Source organism: Anguilla anguilla, chromosome 11 (genome assembly GCF_013347855.1).
Source record: "Anguilla anguilla isolate fAngAng1 chromosome 11, fAngAng1.pri, whole genome shotgun sequence".
Classification (NCBI taxonomy): domain Eukaryota; kingdom Metazoa; phylum Chordata; class Actinopteri; order Anguilliformes; family Anguillidae; genus Anguilla; species Anguilla anguilla.
This window is the reverse complement of record NC_049211.1, coordinates 31821000-31843497: the sequence shown is the minus strand read 5'-3', so window position 1 is coordinate 31843497 and position 22498 is coordinate 31821000. Positions and strand designations below refer to the sequence as shown.

The following is a 22498-nucleotide window of genomic DNA, read 5'->3' as shown; positions in this document are numbered from 1 at the left end:
TCGGAAAGGCTCACATTTCTCTGCGCTCCAAACACCTGCTTCCACTTCCATAACCATCGGTTATGTGGATTAATTACCACGGCCAAAACTCAAACTGAAAAGAGAAGACAATCTGCATGTTCCATATCCTGATGGCTTAGCGGGGCTGGAGAAGAATTAGAGAAGCCTGATCTTACTTGATTTTACTTACCAGGATTTTACTTGATCAGCAGAAGACAGTGGAAGGTAAAATTGTAGAGCTCAGTCAATAGATTTCTGCAGGTGCGAGTAGCCAATGATCTCAATAATTAGAAAAGAGCTGCAGTTTGCACTCTGCAGAAAAGACTGCACTCTGACATCTATCAAAAAAGCATTCATTTTAATCCAGCATGAATAAAATAATGGTATAAAGTGCAGGTGGGAAAGAATAGTTTAAAATAGAATAGCTTTATTTTTCCTAGGTGGAATATCAGGTGAGATGTCCAGCATACAAAAAATTAAATAAAGTTACAGCAAGTGCACTTTGATATTCCTGAATGACTTAAAATTCTTAATTTGTAATAATAGTAAGGAATTCAAACTGCAGAGAAGTGTGCCAACTTGGGGGACTTGGGGGGGAGGGGAAGGGGGTGTAGGCAATAAAAATAATGCTTAATTACCCAATAAACTCATCCATCTTTAACACATCTGTTCATATCCTCTCTCCTTGGAACAATTGTTCTGCCTGTCCTATGGCTTTAGAAGTGCACAGAGCTCCAGTCATAGCTCCTCTGTGATTACCAACAAATTGGCAAGGAGCAGATCCCCAATTTTCAGGAATTTTACTATACAGTATAAAACAGACCCAGAGACAAGGCTACACTGTAACACTCACATGTCAATCTTACTAAAGAACTGAGTAGCGTAAATGGGATTAGTCTTGAAGTCAATTAGAGTGAAAAACGTATGTTTAACGTAAAGACCAGTTAGTACCTGAAAAAACTGACCATTCAAAGCAATCAGATTCCTGAAACTGAGTAAAGGGAATGATGGTTTAATCGTTTGCAGGACCTGGGAATTACCCGGGCTAAACACTCCTCTGCATCTCCAGTGATGCCAGAAGCCAACACCGTTTGCTTACGGAAGAGCACAGGACTACTTGAATCATTAACCTATGGAAACACCCCTCCCCTCACCAAATCCACATTCACTGTCCTACAAGGAGAGGCCATTTTAGTTCGGTATTCTTCCGCCCTCATGTCCTGCTATTTCAGAAAACAGAACATTCAGCTGTTTTGAGTGGTTATCTGTGCTTGTTTGTGTGGGGTTGCCTGTACCAGATAAAGGGAAGGAGATAAACACTGTTAGGGGCCACAAAGACCAGAAACAAACAAGAAACAACTATGAAGTCAGCTTCTCAGGAAGTTGAGGTGGAACCCTTAAAAAGCACACCGCTGAAAACACAGGGCACAATCCAACACAAGCACCGCAAGCAGCAAGCCAGGTCATTTAACAGCATATTCCAGCATCTCTAGCAGGCTAAAAGAGCTCTGAGGAACATGTATGCAATGGAAAAAGTAAGGCTCTGCCCCCCTCCCCATAAAAATGCATGGACGTCAAAGATTACAAGTTAATGAGATGCTCTCTTGTCTGGAATTGGTCCCACATACCAAATGTCACAGATCTGCCACTGTTAATTAATATAGCAACTACTGCTACTTCATAATGTGCCGTTTGAACCTGGTGATGATATGGAATTCCAAAGTATTCTGATCAATGACTACAAAGTATGTGTGTGTGTGTGTGTGCCGTCAGTGAACTCGAAACTTTACACTAGGCATTGGTTTTATTTAGGACAATACACTGCCATGCACGCAGTGAGCAGTCAATTGAAACAGATTACCTATCAAAACTGGTGCACCTTCATATTTGTATTTTGAGTGGGTGAATAAACCGTTAATAGTCGACTTCCCTAACATTTCTTTGACATGGTTTTATATTCCTAAACATATCCAAGACCGCAGTTAGACACCACATTAGGCCTATGTAGGCTGTCAGTTTCACAACAGAGGTGAAACTTCTTAGGGGTGTCCTAGTCTACACTTGACGGGTGAAAATCACAGATCCACGGTGCCAATTGTGCCAAATGTTCAGGGCGAAGAAAGCATACTGCATAGCAGGGATCCCCTAGCGGACGAACACAGACACATTGGAGAACCCCGCTTTGAGCAAAAAACTGCAATAAGATCAGCCATCCTGTTTTGCACTTCACGTGAAAAAAACAAAACGGCGCAATTGTTTGTTACTTAAACTTAAAGGCGGGCTATCAATCCGAAATGTGGCTCCAAAAAGAATATGCCTTTTCAGGTAGCCTATGTAAGGGAACGGGATACAATAAGCTTTGGCTATCATTCGTCCGTGATGTCGAAAAAGCCAAATTCTGCGCGAACAAGTAGCCTAGCTAAGTGTACCGTTATGCCTAAACTTATTTAGATATAACAATGCGCCAATGTCTAGTGTCAAATAAAACAAAACAGTAGCCACTGGAGAATTCAGGAGCTACGAAAACACAGGCTAACCAGACAGCTCTCATTCCAATATCAAACAAGCGTCTTCCATATAGTTTTAACATCCAACCCAGCGGTACAATTTCAACTGTTTGAAGTTTTTCAATGCTAGAATGCGCACTTGGAGCTAATCTGCATGTTGCCATGTCAAAATAATTTTACATCAAGCTGCATGTTAACTCCAAAGCTTGAAAATAAGAAGCGGCGAGCGTCAGTAGCCTACGTCAACAATTCTTAGCGTAGAAGCCCTAAAAGCTGAAATAACGTCCTTAAGAAACGTGTAGTCCACGATTTTCACAAATAAACCAAATCTGACGGCACGAACACAATAGAAGTGTCCAAACTTCGTTTTACCTTGAACGAGAAACAGTTTTCCAACGTCTCTTGTAGCTTCGTATCTGTTTTTATTTCATCTGTTGTACTTGTGACCCCCAAAAACTGCAGTCCCTCTGCATCCCAGAATTTGCGGTTATTGGCACCTCATCCAATTTGACAGCAGCAGCAAACAGTTTTGAAATTCGACAAAAAATGTTAATCTAATCTCCCGATCAATCCAGGGCTATAAATCCAAACCTCTAACAAAGTTTCATATTCATAAGGTTTGTGTGATAAAAAAATATGTTTCCCGTTTCTTCTTTCCAAAGCGGTAAACAGCACACTTTATTTCAACCCTTTCAAGACACGCGGAGAGGTCCTACGATATCACAAGTAGCCGGTGCTCCGCAGCTGGCGGAATGAATAGATTTTAGCGTAGAGAATATTTCAGCAGGCTAAGCCTGCCTCCCTTGGAAAAAAAAATGTCCCGCAACACGTCACCGACTACAAACGTTGCGGAGGACAGACGGACCCCGCACATCAAACGCTTTCCCACACACGCATTTTCTTTAAGCGGCAACCGATGTAGTCGTAAGAGAAGAGGATAGGACAGGATATTATTTGTTCCTGTCAAGTATCTGACAAATGTCCGCCGTTTGTTACAATTGGCATTCATTACATTTGCTAAGCATAACACAGTAATAATAGCAACTACTGGTAAGGCCTAACATTATTAGTCAAAACCGTATTGTTTATGATGGAGGCTGAAAAAGAAAAAAAAAAAAAAAAAAAAACTTGCTCGTTTTGAAATAGTTTTTAAGTGGACTGAATAAAAAAAATGAAACTTTTTTTTTTTTTTTTGCACACAACATACCCCTTTATTTGCACATTTAAGTAAAATGCATTATGGTAGGTCTATAGGGAAAAAGAAAATAAAATGTGTCAGGCACTTCAAATATTTGAGTAACCCTACACACAGTAGAACTGCAGATTTGCACATGAAAAACTGAATGACTGTTGGGGGCTCTGGCACTGCATAAGAACATTGGGACTCCAGCAGCATTCAGTCAAATGGGTGAATTTTTAGCGGTGAACATCTGACATGGGCACTGCGAGTGTCGTTCGGTCTACCCTGAAATGCCACCCAAATTTAGAATGGAAATATTTCTGCGCTGCCATTCGCATTCAGAACAGCGTCATTCAAGCTAACTGGGAACTATTAAACACAATAAATAAACGGTCCATGCGCATCCTTCATTTGATTCCTCCGATTGTTCCTTTTCATTTACTCAGGCTTGTATGAGTTCCTTTTTCGCAAATTAAATGGAACAAGCTGGCTTTTTCAGCAAAGCAGTCTAAGGGAAGGTAAAAGGCCACAGGTTACATACATTTAGTGTGCAACTGTTGGCAGTGGGGGGCAGACAAAGAGCGTTTGGGGATGTGAGGGGAGAGAGGCGTTAATCCTTTCCCTCTGTGGCCTAATCTGGGTTTCCCCCACCCCACCCCCCAGCTCAGCTCTGCATTCAGGGCTCAGCAGCGGAGTTGTGTGGGGCGGGGGGGGGGTGTGGGGCGGGGGGGGGGGGGGGGGACTGTGAATCGGATCGCCTGTCCGTCAAGAGACTGTTACATTCAGCCCCCTTAACACACTGACCCATTCATACAGGGCCAACTGCTGACACCCCGTGCTGAATATCAACTCCTCTTTAAAACAGACACCTTTTTTTGGGCCAGAGGGTGATCCCGCCCAACGCTCAGGCTGCAGGTGGCTCATCCATAAGCGCCGACTCATTATTCATTCATTTTTACTCAAAACGTTGTCGTTGGATTATTCTGGTACACTGTCTCTGTTAAGTCAAAGCCCCTCTAAACCCCCTTTTCCACACACCTTTAGATGACACATGGATGCCCGTAAAATATTACAGCGCTCATTCCCATTTCAGAAAAATATATTACCAAAATCAAAACATATACACTGGACTATAAACAATATACTGTAACAAAGATGTGCATTTGCCTATGCAAAACAAGAGTTAGACTGGCTCGTGCTTCAGACCACCACAAACCCCGGACCTGCACCTGACAATAAATTTATGGATCACATGAACTGGTGAAGCTCAAACATTTGATCCTGGTGAGGATGTTGGAACCAGACCCAATTTAAATGCTTATCTAAACACTTTGACTCTTTAAATGCTGGGAAAAGTTGAAGGCACTCCTGAATATTGCATGAGAATCGTGATGACATTGTTGAGAAAACATTTTAATGTGATCATGGAATTCCAAGATCCAGCTCCAAGACCTGGTATTCTGAAATGACTGCTTCTTTTAAAAACCAACTGAAAACATTTGTTCTCGTCTGTGCTTTTTTGCTACTGGTGGAATTTTGCTGCTGGATCTGCAACTTTATTTAAATTGTTGAGCATTTGAGGAGATCTTGTACACTACATAAAAAAACCAGACAATATACATACTCCCACAGAAGGAGTAAAGGTCTATAATATGCAGTCATCTGATTTGTGTTGATCTGGGTGAGTAATATAGACATACAAGTTTTCAGACGGACGGTTCAGAACCATATAAACAGGAAAATCTATTTTTACACCGATAATTAAGCGGTAGCTCCACCTAGTGGCCAAAATAGACCCTACAACACATGCCGCATTTTAATTGAATGATACTCCTTGAGAATTCGACAGGAAAAAAAAATAGTAATCACCACTGTCTATTGTAATTATCCGCAGTGCATTTAGAAACAAAATTTAAGGAGCTCTACTCAACATACTACTGAGAGAAATGGTATATACGGTCCAGTTAAATGTTAAAATCATGGAGTTCTGAGTTAAGAGATCTATCTAGAACAATAAAGTTATTTAAAAAGGACGAGCTGCTGATAAGGATGGTGACATTTAGTGGGAGCTTTTTCGCAGACTAACTGGCATAGCAGATATAGCCTACAGTAAAGCCTTGATGTTGTTTGATTTAGTGTTTCCATTCTGTATATCCTTACAGAAACCAATGAGGGTGATGTATGGAGTCAGGTTTTTGAGAGGACGAATAAGAGGATGTACTATATATCAAGTCCTTGCCTTATGCTCTGAAATGTTTTCCAGACATAAGGCTGTTTCCCTTTGAGAGGAAACACACATTGGCACTCCAAGAAAAGTCAGGAGTAAGTTTAGTAAAAATCAAAGCAAAGTAAAAGCCTTCCCTCAACGACCAAAAATTACACCTGCCGATCTACACAGCACATGCCTACTAACATCAAAACTGCAGCCCTTGGAGCTGAAGGTACAGTAGGTGCTGTCAGGAGGAAAAAAAAAGTACTGAGGAGCCCCTTTCTTCATTTGTGGTCACACTTATGTAGACAGTGTGCATCTGATTGTGTCGTCGCTTCTGCCGTACCCCGCGATTCAGATAAGCGTATCTTCACTTGATTTGTTTCTGCTGTTGCTAGTTAGAGAACATAGTTGTGTGTAATTTAGATAGTCTTTTTTAAACTCGTCTCAACTGTTGCTAGTCAGCAAACATAGTTGTGCGTTAGCTCAGAATCTCTCTAGTTGACTCTGTTGTTAAACGCGTTAGTGAAACTGTGTGTAGGGGTTGGTGTTAAATTGCCCGGTATTGTTGAGCTAATTTCAAGTAGCTTCACCTGGTGCTTATCTGCCCTAATGAAGGTAATGCAAGTACTTAATTGGCACCCGGTATTTACAGCTCCAGCGGAGCCTGCCATAGGCAGCCTCGTCGTCAGTTCATCATGTTTATAAACCCAATTCCCTTGTGCGCGCTGCCTCGCCCCAAATGGTCTATTCACCGCAGGCGCAATTTATCTAACCTGATCTACCCACCCTTATCCACACCTCAGGAATTCACCATCACAGGTGGACTATGGAACTGCCAGTCAGCTGTCCAGAAAGCAGACTTCATTACTGCCTTTGCCAAGACGAAGTCTCTTGACTTCCTGGCCCTCACAGAAACTTTGATCACTCCCGACAACACCACCACCCCAGCTGCACTGTCTGCAGGATACTCCTTCTCACACACCCCCAGGGCCTCTGGCCGAGGCGGGGGTACCGGTTTGCTCATTTCCTCGTCCTGGAAGTTCTGTGTCCTCCCCAGTCCTAACCCTACTTCCTCCTCCTTTGAATTTCATGCAATTACTGTAACTCATCCCTCAAACTAGACTAGTATTCACCTTGTATTCACCAGAAGCTGCTCCATTCCCCAACTTAGTGACTCCCCTCCATGTCTCAGACCACCTCTTTCTTTCTCCCTCTCCTATTTACTCCCCCTCAATTCATCCAGCAGCTCACCCACAGTAACTTTCAGGAGAAATCTCTCTACTGTCACAATCCTCCCTCATCTCCACTGCTCTGTCTACACTTCCCCCTCCTACGTCTTTCTCTAACCTGCCAGTTGATCTTGCTACCTCCACCTTCAACTCCTGTCTCTCCCAGTCCCTCGACTCACTTTGTCCTCTTGTCTCCAAACCAGCACGCTCCTCACCCTGCCCATGGCTGACTGAGTCACTACGCTCCAGCAGAACATCACTGCGGGCTGCAGAGAGGAAGTGGAGGAAATCCCGATCCTCTGATGACCTGACCGCACATCATACCCTGCTGGCGACTTTCACATCTGCCCTCACGCCAGCTAAATTTTTCCAATCTAAGATCAGCGCATGTGTCTCTAATCCACGCAAACTATTATCCACCTCTTCCCTCCTCATTCCTCCTCCACCCCCACCTCCCTCTACCCTCTTCGCAGATGACTTTCTGGCCGCCTTTGAAGGAAAGGTAGCTACAATCCGGAACTCCTTCGCCCATCCAGTGAGCCCCCCGGGACAAACCCACAGCCACACTGACCTCCTTTGAGATGCTGAACAGAACTCGCTTCTGCAGGTGAGGCCCCCCGCGGCGATGGAACCTCTCCAACCTTCGCCATCCCTCATTGACCCCCTGTGACAACTTCACGGTCACAGGAGGGCTATGGAACTGCCAGTCTGCTACGCGGAAGGCTGACTTCATTTCAGCCTACGCGTCCCTCCTCTTTACATTTCCTTGCCCTCACTGAGACCTGGATCACACCAGGCAACACTGCAACCCCTGCAGCCCTCTCCTCCTCCTTCTCTCACACCCCCCGCCCATCTGGCCATGGTGGGGGCACAGGTTTGCTGATCTCTCCCTCCTGGAAATTCTCTGTTCTCCCCCTCTCTCACCTCTCCATCTCTACCTTTGAATACCACTCTCTCAATCACCTATCCTGTTAACTTGTATATTGTAGTTAGCTATCGCCCTCCAGGGCCCCTGGGAAGCTTCCTCGATGAGCACGACACCCTGCTGAGCTCCTTCCCAGAGGATGGCACCCCACTGATCCTCCTGGGAGACTTCAACATCCACCTTGATGCCTCCCACTCCGCAGCCTTCCTGCCCCTACTCCACTCATTCGATCTCTCCCTGATGCACTCCCCAACACACAAAGCTGGCAACCTCCTAGACCTGGTCATCCTGAGGAATTGCTCCTCCTCCAATCCCAGTGACCCCTCTGCACCAGTCCGACAACCACTTCATTTCCTTCTCCCTCCCTCCCTCCCCTCCATCCACTCCTACTGTCATGGTCCGCCGTAACCTCCGCTCCCTCTTTCCCTCCTCTCTCGCTTCCAGTGTCACTGCTTCACTCCCCACTCTTGAATCCTTCTCCAACCTTCCCACTGACTCTGCATCCTCCGCTCTGTCTTCCTCGCTCTCCTCAGCACTTGACTCTCTGTCCTCTAGTCTCCAGGCCGGCACGCTCGTCCCCTCCCAGTCCGTGGATGTCTGACCCCCTCCGAACCAACCGGGCCAGCCTACGTGCAGCGGAGAGGAAGTGGAGGAAATCCATGGCTCAATCCGACCTGTCTGCCTACCAGTCTATGCTAGCTACATTTTCTACCGCTGTAACCTCTGCCAAAATTAATTATCAAACAAAAATTCATAAATCTGCCTCTAACCCTCATCAACTGTTCTCCATTTTCTCCTCTCTCCTCAGCACTCCTTTCCCACCTCAGTCCTCCCTCGCTGCAGATGACTTTGCAGTTTTCTTCGATGAGAAAATTGCAGACATCCGCAGCTCCTTCATGTCCACCACCACCCTTCCCCACTCCCCCATCTCTGTTCCCTCCCCTTGTTTCTCCACTTTCTCTCCCCTCACTGACTCTGATGTTTCCCAGCTCCTACTCTCCCACCGCCCTACCACCTGTGCTCTTGACCCCATCCCTTCCTCTCTCCTCCAGACTATCACACCTGACATCCTCCCATGTCACCTCCCTCGTGAACTCCTTGTCTTCTGGATGTTTCCCCTCTTCTTTCAAGCTGGCCCACATCACCCCACTGCTGAAAAAGCCCACTCTGGATCCCTCTGTCATCCAGAACTACCGTCCTGTCTCCCTTCTCCCTTTCCTATCCAAAACAATTGAACGAGCTGCTTCTAACCAACTCTCCTCTTTTCTCTCACTGAACAACCTCCTAGACCCCTACCAGTCCGGCTTCAGACCTGGCCACTCGACAGAGACCGCACTCCTCTCGGTCAGTGAGTCGCTTCACGCCGCACAAGCAGCCTCCCATTCATCTGTCCTGATCCTCCTAGACCTTTCTGCTGCCTTTGACACAGTCAACCACCCCATCCTCCTGTCCTCCCTGGCAGCTATGGGGATCTGTGGCACAGCACTAGACTGGATTGAGTCCTACCTCTCCAGTCGCTCCTTCCAAGTCGCCTGGGCTGGTGCAGTATCAGCACCTCGCCCCTTTGCCACAGGAGTTCCCCAGGGCTCTGTCCTTGGTCCCCTCCTATTCTCCCTGTACACCCAATCTCTTGGTCCTGTAATCTCTGCCTATGGGTTGTCCTATCATTGTTATGCCGATGACACCCAACTCTTTCTCTCCTTCCCCCCCTCTGACACTCAGGTCTCTGCTCGCATCTCTGCTTGCCTGAGGGACATCCAGAGCTGGATGGATAACCACCATCTTAAGCTGAACCCAGGTAAGACGGAGATGATCTTCATCCCTGCTCCATCCTCTAACCTTCTTGACTTTTCTATTTCCCTAGGGGACACCATGGTGTCATCGTCACCCACCGCAAAAAACCTTGGAGTGGTGATGGACAACAGACTGTCCCTCTCCCAGAACATCAGGGTGGTGAGTCGAACGTGCAGGTTCTTCCTGTACAACATCCGGAGAATCCGCCCCTTCCTCACCACCTACGCAACCCAGCTCCTGATTCAAGCGATGGTCCTGTCCCGCCTGAACTACTGCAACACACTACTGGCTGGTCTGCCAGCATCCGAAGACTCATCTCTTCAGGCTGCACCTCTCCCCACCCCTCCCTAGCCTATAGTTTAGCTCACTGTACCTAGTTAGGATAATATGATTACGTTAGTGTATTTGGCAGGATTGTTGTTTTTGTCTGATTAGGCTAATGTGATTCCAGTGCTAGTTTGTACTTGGTAGGATTCTTGTTTGCTGAACAGCTTAACTCTACAGGGTTGGAGTCCTGATCGATGTGGTCACTTCTGGCACTACGATCCTTACTTCACTCGTGTTTCTTTTGCACCTCTACATCGTGAACCAATGCACTTGTTGTACGTCGCTCTGGATAAGAGCGTCTGCTAAATGCCTGTAATGTAATGTAATGAAGGATTCCGATGTACTACAACTCATCACCTCTCATCGTGCAACCACCTGTCCACTTGACCCCATCCCATCTACAGTTCTCCAATCCATTTCCAGCAAGTTCCTCTTTCCTCTGGTCATGTTCCCTCTGATTTTAAGATGGCTCGTGTTACCCCACTTCTCAAAAAACCCACCTCAGACCCCTCTGATGTAATGAATTATCGACCTGTATCGCTTCTACCCTTTCTGTCCAAAACCCTTGAACGAGCAGTTCTTCAACAACTAACCTCTTTTCTCCATCAGAACAACCTGCTAGACCCTCACCAGTCTGGCTTCCGTTCCGGGCACTCAGAGACTGCGCTCCTAGCTGTGACGGAGGCACTCGCCACTGCAAGAGCCTCACGCCTCTCCTCTGTCCTGATCCTTCTTGACCTGTCTGCAGCTTTCGACACGGTCAACCATAAAATACTCCTCTCCACCTTGGCTGGGATGGGAATCCCCGGGACTGCCCTGTCTTGGTTCGCTTCTTATCTTGCAGATAGGTCCTACCAGGTCATCTGGAAGGGGTCTGCCTCTGCCTCTCATCCCCTCGTTACGGGAGTGCCGCAGGGATCTGTACTGGGTCCTCTGCTGTTCTCCTTATACACCAGATCTCTTGGTTCAGTTATTAATTCACATGGCTTTTCCTACCATTGTTATGCAGATGACACACAACTCTTTTCTTCTTTTCTTTCCCCCCCTCGGCCACACAGGTCAATGATAAGATATCTTCCTGCCTGGCTGACATCTCCACCTGGATGGCCAGCCACCATCTGAAGCTCAACCTTAACAAAACTGAGCTGCTCTTCTTCCCATGCAAGACATCGCTTTGGATAGGAGTCTGCTAAGTAATGTAATCTCAACTTCATGTAACAGATACTGTAATCCTGGCAGTTATTAAATTCTTACATTACATTTGCTTAGCAGATGGACCTAATCCAGGGAAAATTAAAAAGCTCCCATCCATTTATGCAGTTGGATATTTAGTGAAGCTATGTGGGTTAGTTAACCGAGTCCGGCAGAAACCCACACTCCTGGATTTGTTCAAACTGTTTTTCTATTACAGATGCTGTCAAGACACTGTGCAAGAACACTAACAAGCATGCTGCCAGGGCAATAGCAAAAGGGAGCAAGTATAAATGGACTGACATTGGGATAGAGGAATTATACAAGTACATTGGACTAATTTTTTTACATAAAATGTACTTTGCTGGAATGTACACGAGTGATGCAGACAAGGACCAAGAAAATGACAGGGAGCGGGGAATGCGACAGCATGACAAACTCTTCCGGATCAGACCGCTCATGGACACAATTCTGCATGCCTGCAAAGCCTTCCATCATCCTCGCAGGAACCTTGCAGTGGATGAAAGAATGGTGATAGTTGGTGATAGTTACATGAAAACTGTAACTAAAACAGGGAACCTATGTAGTACCATGTATATATATTAGACTGTATGTAGTGTATTAAGTTACCTTTTCATACCATACTGTGTCTGTAGTTTGCTTGCCTCTATGTCTAGCACCTCTGTAGTGTGTCTCCGTATAATACCTCTGGTCTGCGGCAAGGATGTGACATTCCTATGCTAAATGGCTGCGAGGGTTCCCAGGAAGGAACAAGACCATTTGTCTCCGGCCCGCCACTTAACTCGACCTTTTGATATGTATGACTGCAAACTGTATATCCAGACACCACACAGCGTGATTGGCAGAGATTCTCTCAGCGCAGCGCCCGAATGTGCTGGGTCTGTCTCTCCCTTGCGCATTGAATTAAACAACAAATCCTCTAAGGAAACTTTGTCAGCGTGTTCTTCATCGTCCTGCATTTGACTCCACGAATAAGGGCAAAATATCCTAACAATGGTAACAACCAAAGCAAAGTCTGGTATGACACAGTACATGAAAGAAAAGCCAACAAAGTGGGGTTTCAAGTTGTTAGTGCTTTGTGACTCAATGGATACACCGTGGATTTTGCTGTGTACACATGAAAGAACAGCTTTCAGACAGGGCAAGGACTTTCATATAACTCTGTAATGTCACTTATGAATCGTGCATTCTTGGGTTCTGGATATCATGTGTACATGGACAATTTCTATACAAGCCCAAAGCTCTTCAGGTACTTGTATGGACAAATCTCTGGTGCTTGTGGGACACATAGGGACAACAGGAAGTAATGTCCATGCATTGCATGTAATGCTCTGACAAAAGTCAGGAAGAGGAGCTTTACGGTGGATAAGTGATGGTCCTCTGGTTTTTGTGAAGTGGGTGGACACACGAGGTGTCTGTCTGCTCCACTATCCATGCAGCATTCACTAGGGACACAATACAGCGGAGGGTGAAGCAAGACAGTGTCTGGATTTCAAAGAACTTTCCATGCCCCTCACCTATCATCCAGTACAATGCACACATGGGGGGTGTTAGTCTGGCCAACTGATACAATATTACACAGCACTAAACGATGAGATGGTACCGTAAATTTTTACATTTCTTGGACATTGCTGCCACAAATGCATACATCCTACATAAAGAACTGTCATCACTGGGACAACAGGAAGCAATGCCTCAAGGCTTTCATGGAGGAGCTCACTGCACAGCTGTGTAGTCTCTCACAGAAGGCACCTAATGTATCTAGACGGGAAAGTTATGATCATGTGCCTGTGCCTACAGCCACACAGACTCTGGATGCCAGCAAGGTGGCTTCGATTGGTCGCAAGACATGCATACTCTGCAGGATGGACACTGGGAAAAAACAGAACACTCAGTGGAAGTGCAAGGAGTGTGATGTCCCCCTGTGCTTACAGCCAAACAGGGACCGTTTTGCAAAATGAATGATTATACACAAAATGTATGTGCCAAAGTTGTATGTGCAATATGCAAGCCAGAATTGTGAAGCAGAAATAATGGTGTATATGGTGTAAATGTTTTTTATATTATGCACTTTGGCTAATAAAGTTGATTCTGAAATAACCTGGAAGTGTGTGAATGGCATCTTCGATGCATATAGTTTACTTAAATAAATGTTCCAAAATCAAAAGATGTCTTGGTTTCTGTCTTCTAAATGGTTTACCGAGTATTACTTTGTGAAAAGTCTTTGTCTTAGAGGTGGGGAGGCATGAGGCCAGGTGTGAATAGCCTAATTAGCTGGCAGGTCCTACTACCCCATAAATATTAATTACAGAGAGGCCATTAGCCCTCCCATTGTCACCTGCAGTAAGCCGGGCATGCAGATTTTCCTGTATAACATCCGGAGAATCCGCCCCCTTCTCACCACCTACTCAGCCCAGCTCCTGGTCCAAGCAATGGTTCTTATCCTGCCTGGACTACTGCAACTCTCTTCTGGCTGGACTACCAGCATCAGCCATCAGACCCCTGCAACTCATTCAGAATGCTGCAGCTCGTCTGGTCTTCAACCTCCCCAGACACTCCCACGTCACTCCCCTGCTCACTCCTCCACTGGCTGCCTGTTATAGCTCGCATCAAATTTAAAACATTGGTCCTAGCATACCAGGCAGTCAAGGGATCAGCCCCAGCATACCTCCACAAGATATTCAAACCCTACATGCCAGCCAGATCCCTCCGTTCTGCTACCTCAGGACGCCTGGCACCTCCCCCTCTTCGCACCTGCGCTTCCAGAACATGTCTCCTGTCTTTTCTGGCCCCACGATGGTGGAATGACCTCCCTGTGGAGGTCAGAACAGCTGAGACACTGACCCATTTCAAGCGACGACTGAAGACTCACCTCTTCAGGCTGCACCTCTCCCCATCCCTCCCTACCTCCCTGTAATCTCTTAAATGACTGTAAGCTTAGGGTTGTAACTTGGTAGCTGTTTCGTAGGTGACTTAGTTAGTGCCTCAGTACCTCCTGCCATAGACTGCATTGTTGCTGTTCACGTTTGTGTTAGTGTTAATCAGTTTAACCTTCAGGGTCCAAGTTGAACTATGCGGTTGCTCCCTGCACTCGGACCGGTACTTCTCTCTAGGGTTTTCGTCATACTTGTTCCTGGTTATAGTTATACACTTTGTTGTACGTCGCTCTGGATAAGAGCGTCTGCCAAATGCCTGTAATGTAATAAAACAATAGATTACTCAGACTTCCTCTGGATGAGCAGGCCGTTGGCTCTCTGGAATGTTACCATCTGGACAAGACTGAGAAAGTCCAGTTCCCTATTTGTCTATGGTTGTGTGCGTGTGTGTGGTTTGGGGCCATTAAGGGTGGAAAGATCAGGTCTCTGGCAAAATGGTGAGGTAACTACTCTTGACAGTACCACAGTGCCCTCATGTGCGCACCTCTGTCATTACACTATTTCTTTCCTGGATCTGGACTCTAAACCGTCTGTTTATAATATTGACAAACCCTGTAAAACCTTACAAACCAAGCACATGTTTTCATTATATTGCTGTATTATGTCTTATGTAGTAATAACATGGATTGCATGTAAAATGGTTCAACAAAAGGGTATTTTCATGACAACTGCACCATAAGATTACATCCTCTTAACATTCTGTTCTGTCTATTCTGTCAGGAAGAAGGTCGACAGCAGTACACGTGGCTCGATGGGAGACAAGTCTTCTGATGCCATCAGTACATTTAAAACGTATAACTACTTTGAACCCAGCTACCCTCCTCCCAAACCCTGATGAGGGACAACCTCATCACTGTTGTGTTGAAGGCAAAGGTATTTTTGATAACCAAAGGGTGAAGTAAATCGCCATTCAGGGCGCATTTGACCTATATGTTGATGGTTCATCTTTTTATATAGATGGAAAAAAACATGGGATGGGCTGTATGTGTGTACACAACGGACAGTTAGTGAAACATGGCAGACTGGTGAATCAGTCAGCACAAGTTGCGGAATTATAGGCTTTGGCGGAAGTATGTACAGTAATGGGAGGGAACAATGTAAACATACACTGATTCACGTTATGCGTTTGGAGTAGTGCATGATTACCTGAACTTGTGGGCTAACAGGATTTCTTACCAGTGCAGGATCACCAATACAAAATGGGGGAATGGTAGAAAAATTGCATAAAGCCATTGAACTACCAAAGAATGTGGCAGTAATTAAAATTAAAGCTCACACAAAAGGTACAGACCCACACTCAAATGGGAATAGGTGGGCAGATGAATGGGCCAGAAAGGCAGCCACAGATGAAGTAACAGCTCCCATTGCAGCTTTGCAAACTGCCCAGTTATCCCCCAAAGAAAATGTTTTATAGCTAGAACAGCTGCAGCCCCAAGGGCAGAAAAATGGCTGTGGATGGAAACTAGGGGAAAGCTGGGGGAAGATAACATATGGAGGGGTCCAAACAATATGGTGATCTTACCAGCTGTTTTGATGAGTACTATGGTTAGCTTATATCACTCTTTAGGACATGGAGCGTGGCGCACGCAACATCGGATGAAGCAAACATGGTGGCATCCGAAATTAAACACTAACATCAATGACTATGACCGCAGGTGTATCACACGCACTCGATGCAACCCCAGACCAACCAAAGTAAAAATGAGACAACAGCCCAGACCAGAACAGTTTGCCCAATTACGAATTGATTTTAATCGGTCCTCTACCAGGATGTAGGGGAAAGAAATGTGCTGGTGCTCATTGCTTCTACCCATTTAGTAAAATGATCATTCCCAACAGCGCACAACACAGCAACTGACGTAGCAAGTGCGCTATTAACCGAAATAATTCCAAGATGGGGTTTGCCATGTGCTATTGACAGTGACCAAGGTACTCACTTTACAGGAAAAATCATTAAAACAGTATGCCGAGCACTGGGGAATAAACAAAAGTTTCACTGCCCTTTTCATCCCCAAAGCTCCGGTCTGGTGGAACATGCGAACCGCAGCTTAAAAAACAAACTAACCAAACAGTTGTTTGCAGGCACTGGAAAAGACTGGGTTTCACACTTACCGCCTGTACTTCTTTCTCTAAGAGCAGGCCCCACTAATCCTGAATCACTCTCTCCTTTTGAAATGCTAACAGGTAGACCCATGAGGACTCCCAGGGATTTGTGTATTGCAGGAGGAGAATTGCATGTGATGGGAGATAGACAAAAGCTTACAATATTCCAGCAACCTCAGTGTGTACCACATGACCCATGGACAATACCAGATCCAGTGACAGACCTGGAGGAGAGCCCTGCAGTCCAACCCGGAGACCAGGTCCTGGTGAAGTCTTTCCAGAAAAAGACATTCGGCTCTCACTGGACTGGACCACATACCGTGTTACTCACCACCCCATCAGCTGCTTGACCGGAATACCAACGTGGATTCACCCGACTCGTCTGAGAAAGCACATGAGTCCAACACAGCATGAAGTGCAGCTCAATTGTTTATTGAGGATTGTTTTGTTTATTTTCTTAATTAGGTACACTCGGAGCGACGCTTTATTAGCCCTGCTAACTCCCAGTTTAGGCAGTAAGTGTATAATTCGTCCAGGTGCGTAGAACTGCTGAAATCCGTCCTGCTAGAGTGGATAAGTATCTGCGTTCATTTACTAATTACATACCGCGTTAAATTTTAAACTTTTCCCTGTGTGGAAACTGGTCTTTGTTTTTAGATTGCGTTAGGTGTCTTTGTTTTTAGGTTGTTGGGCTTCACTTTGATTCTTAGAATTGATAGATTGCGATTATTGCACTATCACAAACTGTTAACCTCTGTAATCAGTGCGTTATCCGACTCAGCTTTTCAGCTGCTAATTAGGTACACTCGGAGTGACGCTAGCGTCGCTCCCTCCTAGTTTATGACCCAGCTCCCCATTCCAGTCTGTGCTCTCCCCCTCAGAAGGCGCTTCCAGCGACATGGCCCCCCTTGACAACGGAACCCCTCTAACCTCTGCTACCCCCCGCTGACCCCCTGTGAGAACTTCACGGTCACAGGGGGGCTATGGAACTGCCAGTCTGCTACGCGCAAGGCAGACTTCATCTCCGCCTATGCCTCCCTCCTATCCCTGCAGTTCCTTGCCCTCAGAGACCTGGATCACACCAGACAACTCTGCCACTCCTGCTGCCCTCTCATCCTCCTACTCCTTCTCCCACACCCCCCGGCGATCTGGCCGTGGTGGTGGTACTGGTCTACTGATCTCCCCCACCTGGAAATTCTCTGTTCTCCCCCTCCCTGACCTGTCCATATCCACTTTTGAATTCCATCCTGTCTCTATCACCTACCCTGCTAACCTTTATATTATTGTTATTTATCGCCTCCCGGGGCCCCTGGGAAGCTTCCTGGATGAGCTAGACACCCTGCTCAGCTCCTTCCCTGAGGACGGCACCCCGCTGATCCTCCTTGGAGATTTTAACATCCACCTAGAAGCCTCCCAGTCTGCTGCCTTCCTACCACTACTTCACTCCTTTGACCTCTCCCTACAACACTCTCCTCCAACCCACAAGGCAGGCAACCTCCTAGACCTGGTCTTCCTGAGGACCTGCTCCAGCTCCAATCTTACAGTTACCCCCCTGCATACATTACATTACATTACATTATAGGTTCTTAGCAGACGCTCTTATCCAGAGCGACTTACAACAAGTGCATTACAAAAAGTGCATACGTCTGACCATCATTTCATCTCCTTCTCCCTCCCCCTCTCTCCCCCTCCCATCCCCACTGTCACTGTCCGCCATAACCTCCGCTCCCTATCACCCTCTTCTCTTGCTCACAGAGTGACTGCTTCCCTCCCCCCTCTTCAATCATTTTCCAAGCTCCCCACTAACTCTGCATCCTCCACCCTGACGTCATCTCTCTCCTCAGCACTCGACTCCCTATGCCCCTTCGTCCCTAGGCCAGCACGTTCATCCCCTCCCAGTCCATGGATGTCTGACATCCTGCGCACCTCCAGGGCCACCCTCCGCGCTGCTGAGAGGAAGTGGGCCAAATCCAGGGACCCATCTGACCTCTCAGCCTATCAGTCTCTCCTGACAGAGTTCTCTTCTTCTGTCACTGCCGCTAAGGCAAAATTCTACCAAACCAAAATTCATAACTCCATTTCTAACCCTCGTCAACTTTTCTCTATTTTCTCTTCTCTCCTCAGCGTGCCACCTCCTCCACCCCAGTCTTCCTTCACTGCAGATGACTTTGCAGCATTCTTTGACGAAAAGATTGCAGACATCCGCAGCTCCTTTGCCCCCTCTGCGTCCTCCGCCCCCTCTGTGTCCTCCGCCCCCTATTTCTCCACATTTTCTCTCCTCTCAGACACTGAAGTCTCCCAGCTTCTGCTCACCCACCGCCCTACCACCTGCGCCCTCGACCCTATCCCCTCATCTCTCCTTCAAGCAATCACACCAGACATCCTCCCTTTTGTCGCCTCCCTCGTGAACTCATTCCTATCTTCTGGATGTTTCCCCTCATCCTTCAAGAAGGCCCACATCACCCCGCTGCTGAAGAAACCCACACTAGATCCTTCAGTCATTCAGAACTACCGCCCGGTATCTCTCCTCCCTTTCCTATACAAAACACTCGAACGTGCTGCATCTAACCAGAAGTGTAACCAACTCGTGTGCTTCGCGTCTGCTACCGGTTCCGTTGCGTGATAAGTAGATTTTAAGTTTTTACTTGTATTGCGTGCAGTAGGGTTTTACGCGGTTAGTCGAATCAGCTGTTTGGCGTTATAGAATTGCTTGTAATTGAGGTCACGTGCGTCGGTTAGGAACTACCTTCTTTTGTGAAGCTAATTTTATTGATTTATTGTTTTTAATTGTGTCATTAGTTTCAGGTGCATTTGCACAATAATAGGGCTTTTAGAGCGACGTGGGTATTTTAACTGTGGTTCTCTGGTTAGACACCAGAAGTGTAACCAACTCGTGTGCTTCGCGTCTGCTACCGGTTCCGTTGCGTGATAAGTAGATTTTAAGTTTTTACTTGTATTGCGTGCAGTAGGGTTTTACGCGGTTAGTCGAATCAGCTGTTTGGCGTTATAGAAATTGCTTGTAATTGAGGTCACGTGCGTCGGTTAGGAACTACCTTCTTTTGTGAAGCTAATTTTATTGATTTATTGTTTTTAATTGTGAAATTGAAAAAACCAACACTGGACCCCTGCCTCACCCAGAACTACAGACCGGTATCCCTTCTTCCATTCCTATCTAAAACTCTCGAACGTGCTGCGTCTAACCAACTTTCCTCTTTTCTTTCTAAGCATAACCTCCAAGACCCTCAGCAGTCTGGTTTCAGACCCGGTCACTCGACGGAGACTGCCCTGCTCTCCGTCACTGAGTCTCTCCACGCAGCACACGCAGCATCCCGTTCATCTGTCCTAATTCTTCTTGACCTCTCAGCTGCCTTCGACACCGTTGACCATCCTACACTTCTGTCTTCCCTGACAGAATTGGGAATTTGCGGACCAGCCCTCAACTGGATTGCGTCCTATCTCTCCGGCCGCTCCTTCCAGGTTGCCTGGGCCGGTGCAGTATCAGCTCCTCGTCCCCTCACAACTGGGGTCCCTCAGGGCTCTGTCCTTGGTCCCCTCCTCTTTTCTCTGTATACTAGGTCCCTTGGCCCTGTTATTGCCGCCCATGGCATGTCATATCATCTCTATGCAGATGATATTCAACTTTTCTACTCTTTCTCTCCCACAGACACTCAGGTCTCCGATCGCATATCCGCCTGCCTGAGTGACATCCAGAGCTGGATGACCAAACACCAGCTCAAGCTCAACACAAGCAAAACGGAACTTCTCCATATTCCTTCTCTTACCTCTCCCACTTCTCATCTGCCCATTTCTTTAGGAGACACTCCCCTACACCCTTCGCAGAGTGCCCGAAATCTTGGAGTTGTGCTGGACAACAGGCTGTCACTCTCTGAGAATATCGCGGCAACCACCCGGTCGTGCAGGTTCATCCTGTACAATATCCGCAGAATAAGACCACTCCTCACCAATTATTCCACACAGCTCCTGGTCCAGGCCATGATACTGTCACGTCTGGACTACTGCAACTCCCTCCTGGCTGGCCTCCCAGCATCAGCCACCAGACCCCTTCAGCTCATCCAGAATGCAGCAGCACGTCTGGTTTACAACCTCCCTCGTGACTCCCACGTCACTCCCCTCCTCATCTCCCTCCACTGGCTACCAGTGCAAGCTCGCATCCGGTTTAAGACACTGGTGCTTGCTTTCCAAGCAGTCAAGGGGTCAGCTCCTGGTTATCTGCAGAAGATGATCAGACCCTACAAGCCGGCCAGATCGCTCCGATCGGCTACTACAGGGCGGCTGATTCCTCCCCCAACACGAGCAGCAACAAGGTCTCGACTCTTTGCAGTTCTGGCCCCACGATGGTGGAACGATCTTCCAGTGGAGGTCAGAACAGCAGAGTGTCTGAGCACCTTCAAACGGAAACTCAAGACGCACCTCTTCTCTGTGTACCTCTCTCCTCTTCCCTAAACCCCCTCCCATAACTATTAAAAAAAAAAAAAAAAAAAAAATGTTTGGTTCAGACTATCTTGTTTCTCCTTAATGTATGCTATCATAGTAAAGGCTTTTTACCTGCATTTTGTTCAATGGACTTAAGTGGACTTGATCCTGAGTTTGGTTACACTGTTGTAAGTCGCTCTGGATAAGAGCGTCAGCTAAATGCCTATAATGTAATGTAATGTAACCAGCTCTCTGCTTTCTTCTGAGAACAACCTGCTTGATCCCCACCAGTCTGGCTTCAGGCCTGGCCACTCGACTGAGACTGCACTCCTTTCGGTCAGTGAGTCACTCCATGCCGCACGAGCAGCCTCCCTCTCCTCTGTCCTGATTCTTCTAGACCTCTCCGCTGCATTTGACACTGTGGACCACTCTACCCTCCTGTCCTCCCTGGCAGCAACAGGGATCCGCGGCACAGTCCTTGACTGGATTGAGTCCTACCTCTCTGACTGCTCCTTCCAGGTTGCCTGGGCGGGTAAGGTATCACCACCCCGTCCCCTCACCACCGGAGTTCCCCAGGGCTCAGTCCTTGGTCCCCTTCTCTTCTCCATGTACACCAGATCCCTTGGCCCTGTAATATCTGCCCATGGCTTGTCCTATCATTCCTATGCTGAGGACACGCAACTCTTTCTCTCCTTCTCCCCATCAGACACACAGGTCCCTGCCCGCATCTCCGCTTGCCTGAGGGACATACAGAGCTGGATCGACAATCACCACCTGAAGCTCAACCCGGGAAAGACGGAGCTAATCTTTATTCCTGCTCTATCCTCTCCCCTCCTCGACTTTTCCATTTCCTTAGGGGACACCGTAGTGACATCACCCTGCGCCAAGAATCTCGGAGTGATGATGGACAACAGGCTGTCCCTCTCCAACAACATTGCAGCAGTAACCCGGGCATGCAGATTTTTCCTATACAACATCCGCAGAATCCGCCCCTCTCTCACCACCTACTCAACCCAGCTCCTGGTCCAAGCAATGGTTCTATCCTGCCTGGACTACTGCAACTCTCTTCTGGCTGGACTACCGGCATCTGCCACCAGACCCCTGCAGCTCATTCAGAATGCTGCGGCTCGTCTGGTCTTCAACCTCCCCAGACACTCCCACGTAACTCCCCTGCTCACTACCCTCCACTGGCTGCCTGTTATAGCTCGCATCAAATTCAAAACATTGGTTCTAGCATACCAGGCAGTCAAGGGATCAGCCCCAGCATACCTCCACAAGATATTCAAACCCTACATGCCAGCCAGATCCCTCCGTTCTGCTACCTCAGGACGCCTGGCACCTCCCTCTTCGCACCTGCGCTTCCAGAACATGTCTCCTGTCTTTTCTGGCCCCACGATGGTGGAATGACCTCCCTGTGGAGGTCAGAACAGCTGAGACTGTGACCCATTTCAAACGAAGACTGAAGACCCACCTCTTCAGGCTGCACCTCTCCCCATCCCTCCCTTCCCCCCCTGTAAATGACTAAACTTAGGGTTGTAACTAGGCAGCTGTTTAATAGGTGACTTAGTTGATGCGCCAGTCTTAACGACTACTTGTATTTTTATTTATTTTTATTTTTACATAGATTGCGTTGTTGCCG

General features: G+C 47.1%; 1 protein-coding gene across 1 annotated transcript in view; it reads right to left on the bottom strand.

Annotated features, from left to right (window-relative positions):
- The window catches only part of LOC118208152 (plexin-B1-like), an 84011-nt gene extending 80733 nt beyond the window's left edge, over positions 1–3278 (bottom strand). Inside the window, exon 1 of the mRNA XM_035382540.1 lies at positions 2880–3278. The gene's annotated coding sequence lies outside the window, so the exon portion shown is untranslated. The remainder of the gene's footprint in view (positions 1–2879) is intronic.
- Between the last annotated feature and the right edge of the window lie 19220 nt (positions 3279–22498).